Source organism: Clytia hemisphaerica, unplaced genomic scaffold, assembly GCF_902728285.1.
Source record: "Clytia hemisphaerica strain Z4C2 unplaced genomic scaffold, Clytia hemisphaerica genome assembly, whole genome shotgun sequence".
In the NCBI taxonomy this organism is placed as follows: domain Eukaryota; kingdom Metazoa; phylum Cnidaria; class Hydrozoa; order Leptothecata; family Clytiidae; genus Clytia; species Clytia hemisphaerica.
The window spans coordinates 185,309-196,964 of NW_027103307.1; positions in this window are offsets into that span (position 1 = coordinate 185,309).

Consider the following 11,656-nt stretch of genomic DNA (forward strand, 5'->3'; position numbering starts at 1 on the left):
CGGTTTTCTTCTGTAGCTGCGAAAGGAAGTTCAGTAAGCAACGGTGGTGGGAGTTCTCTCTTTGGGTATCCACAATTGGCTGGGTCGTCTTGATGAGTACCCTTGGTTTCTGAGCGGGTCTCCCCGATTTACGGAAACGTGTTTGATATGATGCCCAAGTCAATGCAGGCTCCCCGGCTCAAGAAGGGTTTATCAGATTCGTTCGTGACGTAGACGACTTGTCTTGATTCATTTCTCATACCGTTGTTTGTCTTTCCGGTGATGCATAGTATGACGGCACCAAGGACCTTGATTTGGTGGTTGTTAGCAGCATTCAACTTCATGGTGACAGGTAGTAGGTCCTTTTTATCGAGACCCAATACGCTGGATGTGCTTGTAAACGATTAAGCAACTTTGGCAGCAGGTATGCGCAATCGCTTGAACATTTAGTGGTTTGAATTCATATTCGATTGGCTGATATCCTAGTTGGGTAAAGTCCTCATCAGTGATCTGGATGGAGACTGGAATGTATGGTTGTGGGCGTGATGACTATTTCTTCCATGTGTTGGTGGATTTGTCATGACGATGGTGTGTAAGCGGAAAGTTTTGCGGTGTGTCTGAGGAGACTGCACATAAAACGTTGAATACGGATTTGGATTCATCAATGAAGCTGACTCTGTTGATTTAATGTTCGGGCGTTTGACTTTGTCCTTACTTCGGCACATGTGATCAAAGTGGTGTTGACGCTTGCAGTATCCACATGTGTGATTGAAAACTGGGCATGTTGATTTTCTGGACTGGCTGTTACTATTAGTGCCATGTCCTGAAGTACCACAGTAAGTGCATTTGATAGTTTTATTGTCATTGTTCTTTGTGTCAGAGGGTGTTTTTTAGTCCCTTTTACCCTTGACATAGCTACTTTTAATAGCAGCAGTTTGGTTATCAAGTAAACGAGTGGTAGTTCTTCTCCCAGCTCCGTTTGTTTCCACGAAATGAAACATCTCCTCTAATGTCATATCCTAGTTGGTGTGGCCAAGGAGCTCGAGTTGAATGTCCGGGTCAGCAATGCCAAGACACAAGTCATCACAAAGGACCTGTTCAGTGTAGTCAATGGGGGATGCATAATTTATGCAGTCGATCGCATACTTGCATACAGCAGCTTGTCCTCGGAGACTGGCACCAAATGAGTGGATCAATTTATCCTGATCTTGATGCATATTACTAAGTGTAACACGGGCAACAATGACATTCTCCTCACGAACAGCAAGTGATTTGATTGCTTCAAGGAAAATGGCTTCAGTTTTGTTTGTCAATGGGCCAAAGGTCGATCTTGTCAAGTCCTTGCACAGTTTCTCTTCGCAGAATTCTAGCAGTTGAACGATTACCTCCTTGCTTTTGACGCCTGTAGCTTGTTTCTATTCTTCCCAGCGTGTTTTAAAGTACGTCTAATCCTCTGATGTGTTGGTAAATGTTATTGTTGGTCTCTTTACATTTTCAACTTTGGCTGTGCCAGAAGCTTGATTCCCATTGTGCTGTGTAGCATGTGTAGTGAGTAAGGTAGCGACTACTGCATCTACGTCTGGAGTAGCATAGTTGCATCCAGGGACGGGGCAGTTAACAGACGGCATTCTTCAATCCAAGTGAAGTTTCATCATAGATAGATCTCAGCTCATTTGACTTTATTACTTTATAATATTTCTCAAGGTTGTAACTAAAACGATAAGAAATATAACAAAATATAAATCATAGTTCTCTAATGACGTTTTAAAATTAAAGAATTTCTGATAAAAATGAAGATCAAAGCATTATTCTACAAGAAGTTGATTTTCTCCATCTTCATGATGATATTCCACTCCTGTTTATCTTTTCAACAAGCACAAAACTGTTATCTAATTCGAATTCTATCAAAAGTTATAACTTTTTTTTCTCCGCTGCAAATTATATTGAGACAGACTTTAGTCTTGTTTGCTGGAATTAAGAAAATTATTGATTGCAAGAGAGGCGAAGCAAAAAGATGAAGCCCTTCCTTTTCTAGTTATTTCCCTTAAAATATCCAATAAACTCGCATGGGTATCTTTGCTTCGGATAATTTTTATGTATATATAGATTGATTAGCTGATTTTATAAAAGTATTGGGATTATCACATGTTTACATACGTCAACGTCATTCGTGTCATAAGCTTTCATTTTGTCTCTTAATCTCTACGGGAAATTGACAACGGTCATATTGGTTTTCCACTTAGTTTAAAAAGGGGTTTTCCAAATACACGTTATTCATAAGAGCCGCGGACACATTAGAGTACAGTAAGGAAAAGGCAGAGTTCAATATTCCCGGGGGATACTACCCTTGCCGACCGACGGAGGTGTGCCGATGAAGCTCAAAAGATGGACCCTGCTTGGGACTCGCTTTCTTTTAAAAGTAATCCTGAATGGGACTGAAATTCCAAAATGTTCTCAAAACTTTCAATACTTTTTTCCAAATTCCCTCAAAAAGGTACCGTATGAGAGACTGATTTTTCTATTTTTGTGTTTTTGCCCGGGGGGGGGGGGGTACTTAGGCAAATGGAGGGTACGGTAATTTCAGTCCCAGTAAGGGTCAGAAAAATAGGAAAATTTCAACTTTTTACCCCCTGAAAGATCGAAATTTGGTCAAAATTGGTCAAATTAGTCCCGCTAAGGGTCGTAAAATTCCCAAAATTTTCCTTTGTTTTCTCCTTTTTAGTCCCGGTAGGGGTCCAAAGTTCGAAAGTCGGGCGGCACCCCCCCCCCGTCAGCTCGCAACCCTAGTACCCCCCCGGGTGTTTTTGTAAGCCTACTTCATGGAGTTGAAAAAAGACATTTAAGTATTTTTGCCTTTGTACGAAAATAAATAATTTTTGAAACAATGTATTTACAGTATGTGGCCCCCAAAACGGCGATCAAATTTAAAATTTCTCTCAAATCTAGAGGAAAAGAAATTTTACAAAAATTTTTGCTGCATGAAAACCTTTAACATCTCTGCTTTATTTCCTGGAAGTTATTTTTCAAAATTTTTCAATTTCAACAATATTTTTCAATCGCTTAAAGGTAGGTAGCTTTTTTCTAATGGCCCCCAAAACGGAGGTTTGAAATTTTAGCGATTTCTCGAGATATCTTTAAGATATGAAGACAAAATTTTGACCATAGTTTTGAAATATGATTCAGAGGGTTTTGGGCATAAATTTATTTGATAAAATTTTTACAGTATACCCCTGGTTGTCAAAATGCAGGTTTGGGGCGCCCAAAACGGAGGTGTAGTTAAAATCAAATCATTAAGCCCAGTGGTAATAGGGGGAAAAACTATGAACATATTTGTGTTTTCCCTTAAATTTATGGCCCGATGGATGTAAAATTTATGATTTTAATGAAATATTTCAAGATTTTCGATATTGCAAAGTCCAAACTGAAAATTTAGAAATTTTCAAAATGACAATTTTGATTTAACAACGTCTTAATCAAGTCTTTGAAAACAAATCTCTTTTGAAAATAGTCCCATTAATGTTTGGAATACACGTTTCTTTTTTTATAAGAACAAACTTTATAAGAACATAAGGCTTCGAGGCTAAAAAATTTAAGAACATTCTAAGAACATACTAAGGCTTTGGAGACTTAAAAACATGCAATTTCTTAAGAAATTACATCAAAATGCTCAAAAAATGCTGAAAATAAGAACATTTTAAGAACATTTTTAGACTTCAAATCCAAAAAACTAAGAACATCCGAAGGCTTCGAAAATTTTTGACGTTCTTATAAAAAAAAAACGTGTAAGCTGTGAAAATTTTATTTAAAAAGCTTAACTGAAACTGAAAATAGTAAGCTTTAAAGATATTTTTCTCCTATATTTTGATGAATGAAAAATGACAGAATATGCCGTTTTTGCTGATCCAGCGAAAATTTTTATATATAATGTCAATTTTTTGTTATAAACTATTAACTCAAGGTGATAGAATTCCAAGATTTTTTGCTTTTTCTCATATTTAGACTTTTCGGTTTTGTCAATGCTGATTCTAGGGCTCCAAAATACTGGTTGACCTTCAAGACGCTCTATCTTTTACCCAGCCTCTAAAGTCACAGATGTATTTGCATTTCCTGAACGGTATTAGGTGTAGAAAGTTTCCTATACCCCGTTTTCATAACTTATTTTTAATATCCAAGGAGCTAGAGTGAGTTATATGCAATTTTTATCTAATTTTGGTGTTAAAGTATTTCCTTTAAACGCAAATATGTTATTTTGAATCTGTCTCAAACCAGCAAAAACATGCTCATTTTTAAGTATAACCATCATTCTTTCAAAATAAACAAAAATCGTTTAATTCTGATAAATCTACAAGTCAGAATCTTCATTTTAATGAAAACCTCCGTTTTGGGGGCCGTATACTGTACTTGTCCTATCAAAACAGTGGAAACGTCCGAGGAATGCACCAGGAAAGCTGGTAATAAGATAATTCGAAAGTTTGGCAGTGTACTTTAATTGTAAGAAAATTATCCATTTTTGCGTTTCGATTCTTAAAGTAATTATTTTTTTAGCACTTTCCTCTGAGGTCTAATAATGGGGATTTCCTCTGTTTGTTTTTATTGCATTTATTGTCACCATAATCAGAGAGAGAGAGGAAAAATCGTATGATGTTTATTGTTGCCAGTCATCGTAAAAGATCATAATAGATCTCTAATTACCTTATTATAACGTATGCTTTGTATGTGTTTAGTGTTGCTAGCTACAAAAAAAATAGCTGCATATTTTACTAACAGAACTTGTCTAAACAGCACATACAAAGAGTAGAAATGTTTTGGCAGAGATTGTTGTAAAGTCTGTCTCGAAATAATTTGCAGCTGGAGAAAAAAATGGCTGTAACTTTTGATAGAATTCGAATCAAGTTGCGGTTTTGTGCTCGTTAAAAAGATATTCGTGAGTGGAATATTATCAAGTAAAAAAATTGAGAACTTTAGTGTGATGAATGTTTGTGGGTGAGATTTCAGAGTGTATTTCAGGGGTCCCAAAGGGTAGCCAATGGGTTTGTTATACAGATGTGTGTTACTACTCGGAGCATCAGTGATTAAAGGTAAAAATCTCTTAATAATGATAGTTTGAAGTTTTGAGTGATGTAGGGGGAAATTTGTAAAATCACTCGATTTTTTTAGTCAAAGCACTTGTTATACATTTTTGGAAAGCTAAGGCGTAGGGGAATCATATTAACTTGGGTGCCGATTTTTTTTCGGACACTTTGGTGTGATTTTCGGACAAATACGACGGTCTCGGGCAAAAATCATAGGGTGGAAAATTAATGAAAATTTTAGCTTGAAAACACGGAGACCTGTTGTATATTTTTGGAAAGCTCTCAAAAAATTAAGATTACTGATATATTGCGAGTATAAGTGATTTCAGTACCTAACTCGAGATATTGAGCTTCCAGAAGTGCAAAAACTGGACAAAACAACTGTTTCTGGCTGAACTGGGCTGAAAACACAGTTTTTAAGGGTTAATATCTCGAGTTAGGTACCGAAATCACCTATGTGTACTTCCCTGCCGACCGACGGGGGTACACCAATAGAGCGACCTATTGGTTCATTAGCGTGGCCAACTTTAGCTCAATATTGAAATAAAGGTTGTAAATTCTTTTTTTGATGCTAACAATTCTTGCGATGACATTTAATAACAATGAGAGTTATATTCTTAGTTTTGCATTTCCTCTCTTTCTGTGCTATGGGAACCATCTCAGCTGAGAGGTGCGGTATTAACTCTGTTGTAAATGGCGCGATCATTATTAAGTATGAAGTAATAACTCACATATGAATTAGCATCATTTGTAGATGTTTTTTTGTAAGAGCAAACTATATAAGCTATAGCTTCGATGGCCAAAATACTAGGAACAAGTTGAAATATTTAAAGCTTCGCGGAGTCTAAAACACCCGATTTTTTAGGAAAATGGCCAAAAATGCTCACAGAATGGTGAAAATAAGAACATCTTAAGAACATTTTTAGGCTTAAAACTCGGAAAGTTAAGGATATCCGAAGGCTTCGAAAATTTTGGATGTTCTTATAAGAAAATGTATGTGGATATTTGGTTATGATGAATTTATTAATGGATAGCAACGGTAGTTAGAATTTACTCTAACTGGTCATTTGAAATGTTGTTAAATGGTGGTATGATGTTTTATAACAGAGCTGGCTACGTAACTCCTTACTGAGAAGCCGTGTCAAATTTGAGGGTATCTAGGTTTTTCTCTTAAATAATAACATATCAGAAATCTTGTTTACTAGATGAAACCATGGAGGTATAAAGAAAGACAGGAGAAGTATGCTATTGTAACCAAGCTCGCCCTACGATTAAAAAAGTTACGATGTATGCATGCTCATAATCTCATATATCGTGCATTTTTAATGAGCTCTTTTATCCATAGGTTAAATCTTATTGGCTCATTTAAGCTTTAGAAATTAGATGAGACGAGATTCATTGTTTCTGACATCAGTGTAAGAAAATATTTGGACTAAAAAAAGGCCTGTAAACTTGGCAATCCTTCATCAAATGATAAGATTTTTCGATCAATGTTTTCTTTCAGGTGAACTCTATTGCTTGATACTTTCCTCCAAAATTCTCCAGTGACTTTATGTCTACAAATTGAGTCTGAAATCGTGTGTGCTTATAAAGAACTTTTCATTTTCTGGCTTGAGAAAATATCTTTTCAAAACAAAATTGAACGGATAGCGAAATGGAACATAAATTTGTTTCATGGACGAAGTTTTATCTAATTTTCGTATATTAAAAGGCTAGAATCTTCAATACTGATTATTAGAATGTTCAGAGCAAACTTGAGTTCTACTAAAAAGTCTTATTTCATCGGGCGAGCTTAGAATTTCTTTTGATACATTTTATAAAAGAAATCAAAAGACTTTAACGACCAATTACCGACACATTCAACTCCTGTTTTCTTTATACCTCTATGATGAAACGTCTTCTCTGAATTGTATTTTAAGTGATATGGCAGATCTTATTTCTTGTGTACTTCATTCCGCATTAGGTTACTAAATGTCATTTCACGAGAATCATGAAAACTGAATCGTCTTATTTAATATCACGTGAGTTTTATTGGAAAATACCCTTTTTTGATTCACCGTCGATCAGGTTGGTATATGTTAGAACATAAAAAAGGATGTTATGTTATTCGATACAAACTAGATAAAAAGGGCTTTTTTGAGGTTACGAAATACGATTGTCTTGACTACAAGTCGTTTCAAGTTCCTCGCCGCATTCAAAAGTGTTTGTTTTAAAAAGTTAAAATCCAAAACTTGACAGAACCCTTAATGCCCAAAGAAGTCAATTTTAGATCTTTACCATGATTTAAACCAAAGTTTATAAAAGGTCGCAGTTTTTAATGTTGATTTTGTTAGAATCTCGACAAGATACGACTGAATAAACTTCAGCCACGAAAGGAGTTTTATAGGCGTTCCTATCTAATTGACTCTTCTGTAATGATGTACAAAGTCTCCTGGCTTGATCTAAGATAAAGAACGCCCCAAGAACGCGTTTGAGGATTTTTAACCAGTATGGATAGAAGGAAAAGACCCCTTCTCACAGACCTGTTAGAATTTTTTTCAACCAGTGTTCCAACCATTTCTACCAGAAATGACGGACTGAAACTCAATGGGGGTGGACATTCCATGTTTTCTTTCGGCTGATATTTTGCAAATCCCATCGTTTTGATGTCGGAAGATTCAGTTGGAGAAATAGCACAATATTTTGAAGTGAGGATTTGTTTATTCTAAAGGAGAAACATTGGAGTATAATTTTCCACTGATGACGATATCTTGGTTAATTTTATATTAGGAGTGGGTCCCACCGGGTCTGTGAGAAGGGGGTATTAGTAATTGTTTCACAAAGTCTCCTGGTTGGATTTAAGAAAAAGAACGCGTTAAAAGTTTTTAACCGGCAAAAGGATGGAAGAAGGGGTCTAAATACAAATATATTTTCAAAGAATGTTTGATATCTACTGTTGAGAGAGCAGCCCCCAATATAATAATATTGTAATAATTCTTTTGAATTTTATAAACAATGTATATCCAGTATAGGGTGAGAATTTGGTGTAATCCTTTCTTTTTAAGGGTAGGATTTCGGGAAATTATTTTCACGGGATATGTTTTGACCGATCTTTTAGTGGTTTATAAATCGGGTCATTGACACAAGGGTCTCTCGTTTTGCTAGTCTTTTGTTTTGAATTGAGAATCTGAAAATTCAAAAACTGCATTGAAAAAATTTGCTGTAGAAGAAAATGAAGACATTTGATAAGAGAAGTATTTCAACTTTGAGAAGCTTGTTTTCGGCGAAGAAAAAAGATTTTGAAAGATTTTTTGCACTAGATGGTGTATCTTTAACCAAACTAACAACATATTTTCGGAAAATTTTTGTAAAAGCTTCTTTGTTTCATAATCTTGAAAATAGTGGCTTTTGACCAATTTTTCATCCCAATTTTTCGTACAAAGAGAGTCATAACTTTTGAACATCAATTAAGAAAACGTTCCCGAAAAAGTTTAGATAGTTCAATCTTTTGCAGACAATTTAAAAAATCTTCGAAACAAAAAGTTTAAAGGGACATAACAGTACTTGCGAAATTTGTAAACAAACTGTATGCAGCGGATACAAAATCAAAACAAATGTTACATGTCAAAATAAAAAATCAAACCAAATATGGCTAATTTTGATTGTTCAATTGTTTTACAAGTTTGTTTTGGACACGTGAGTTTAATTGTTCTCTTTAATGACACATGGTTCGTGCAATGTTTACATTTTACTACTTTAATGTCCCTTTTAGTACTCATTACCCGGGGGGGGGGCAGTCAGGCAAGTTGACCGACGGGTATGTGCGGCGGTTAAGGGTATGTTTTTCAAAATATCAGAAATGCACTGTAAGGGTGGACTTTTGATAAATGCACTGTAAGGGTGGAAATTTCAGCAAATCTGGGAAAAATTGCAAATTTTTGCTCGAAAACATTGATTTTTTTTGCTCTAAAAGAGTTTAAAATTTGAAAAAATGCACTGTAAGGGAATGAGTTTCACCGATTTTTTTCTGCACTGTAAGGGTGCGATTCTAAAAGCTAATTTTTTCGCCGCACATACCGTAAGTTGGTAAACCCACTGCCCCCTTAGCACTTTTTGTAAAAGAGGGTAATATAACATTTATTAACGTCTTTATAAGGTTCATATCATCATTTTTGTAATTAAATAGCTAATTACTCTAGATCTATCGATTCAGATACAAATTATAAAGACAATTTTTTGCTAAAAGTGTCAAGGAACTCAAAACAAAAGTTTTATCTTCAAATCTCGTAACCGATCTTGCTTTTGACTATGGTCAGAGCCCTTAAGTTGCATGTCACTTTTTCGGGAATTAAACTCACCCGGTGTGAACTCGGAGCCTACTGTGTCAATGAGGCTTCAGATGGAAAAATTTAAATTTAGACGAGAATATTACACCTCTGTCTCAATTCTCAAACAAGGGGGACTCAGAAAAGATGAGGCATGACGGAATGAGTGATTGCTAGACCATGCTTTTTAAAATCGAAATCGAACCCTATATCTAGAATGTCTCCTCAACTAGCTCAGGTGTTTTCTTGTCAATTTAGGTAAAACCTTTATGAAGAGGAAAACAAAACCAACGATTTGCAATTCAAAATGCGAAATTTAAGCTGGCTGGTAATATTGGCAGATTCGCTACTACGTTTGTGAGATGGCGGGTATATCTGAGCTAAAGTTCGAATATCGACCTTTACAGAGACTGAATTTCGTTTTTGCCACCCTTAGAGAGACGTTTTCCCCAAAGTTTCAGCAAAAATTTTCAAGATTTAGTCCAAATTTTAAGTCTTAATGAGAATTGATTTTTAACTTTCTTAATTTTTGAACACTAACATTTGCTTTTTACTGGTTTTTGATATGGGTTTTTTTAACGTGACTTTCGAGAGTTTAATGGGTCGCATATACCCCGTAACCATTTTGCCCAAGTATCCCCCCGGGATTTGCTTCTAACACCTCCGGGGTTTATAATCCAATGTATTTTGTCTGCAGTGGTCAAGGTGATGACATCAAATATTAGTTTTGATGATCATGTAAATCTTCTCGATGACATCATGACGTTTCCAAGGGCGATTTTCTCAACATTTCATACACACATTTTGTTTTTGTTACATGAACTCATTTTATAGAATAATTTTGTAAGATCTTACATAAAACCGATCTTTCTCGACATTTTGATTCGTTTTAATGATAAATATGTGGCTATAATGGAAATGTCATTTTATCTATATAACACTATCTTTAGCTTTCTGAAACAATTTGAGAAAATATTTAAAGACACTGCAGATCTTTTTCTTTGGTTCAATTTGCGTTTTCTTTTTGAAATCAAGTTTGGCTAGTGGTGGTTAAGTTAAAGATATTCTTTTTTATGATATACGATTTTAAGAAAGTAGACATCAATTTATTTCTGTCAGCTTCATCTTTTACGAATCATCAGCTACACGTTTTTTATAAGAATGAGAACAAACTATATAAGAACATAAGGCTTCGAAGGCCATAATATTAAGAATAAGCTAAGAACATTTTTAAAGCTTTGAGGACCCTAAAACATCAATTTTCTTAAGAAAATAGACAAAAATACCCTCAAATGGTGAAAAATTTTAAGAACATTTTAAGAACATTTTCAGGCTTAAAACTCAAAAAGTTAAGAACATCCAAGGCTTCCAAAATTGTGCATGTTCTTATAAAAAACGTCTAATAAGTGTTGAAAAACTACTTCTAAGTGTTTCTTATGATATAGATGTGAGGCGTACACCTTTACTGGCAAAACAGAATGTTAATACGGTTATAAAAGGGGGAAAGTTGTTGTTTCTTTGATTTAATGATTAAGAATTTTATGGACTGAACTTAAATGTTTTCAGTGTTACTGCTTTTAGGAATAAGGATTGTCGTCCATATACTTTTTATTGGGAATTCTTCATGTCTTCATAGTGTTTCTCAGGGCCACGGTCTTGTCTAACTTTGTGGAATGAATTGTATTCATTTCATGAAGTGAATACTGGAGTCTTTTTTATAATATTCCCTTAAGGTGGTTATTCGCGTTTAATGGGGATACAGAGACGTACCGCTTTGCAGTGTCTCAATATCGGAGGATCTAAGAACCGCTTGGTACCGCTATTTTATTGTGTCCATTCTAGAAAACTGTATCAGACTTTTCACCTGAAAGGGTATATTTTGTTTTTAAATAAAGCTTTGTCATGGTCTCATGGTCAAACAGTTTCTACAAAGTCATATTTGCCAGCCTTCGTCACACACCTCAGGCCCGGTGGAATAACCGTAAAAGTGGTGAGGCTGAAGCAACGCTCAAAATGATATGAAATTCGCTAGGAATTTGCTCATTTGCTCATAAGTTTTGGACATAACTAAGTCTCCCCAGTCTCCCTGCTTCCGCCGGACCTGCAACGCCTTCAGCCGTAAAGACCTAGAAATGGGAACTTCCCTTGCCCTGATGTGCCCAATCTGAGTAGTACAAACAAGATTGTTATTTTTTGCACTCGGAATACCTGCTGCAACACTCAGTGGGAAGAAAGTCAAAACAAATTATTTTATTATGGGATGTAAGTTCACAAATTATTCATGAGTATAACAAAGACTCA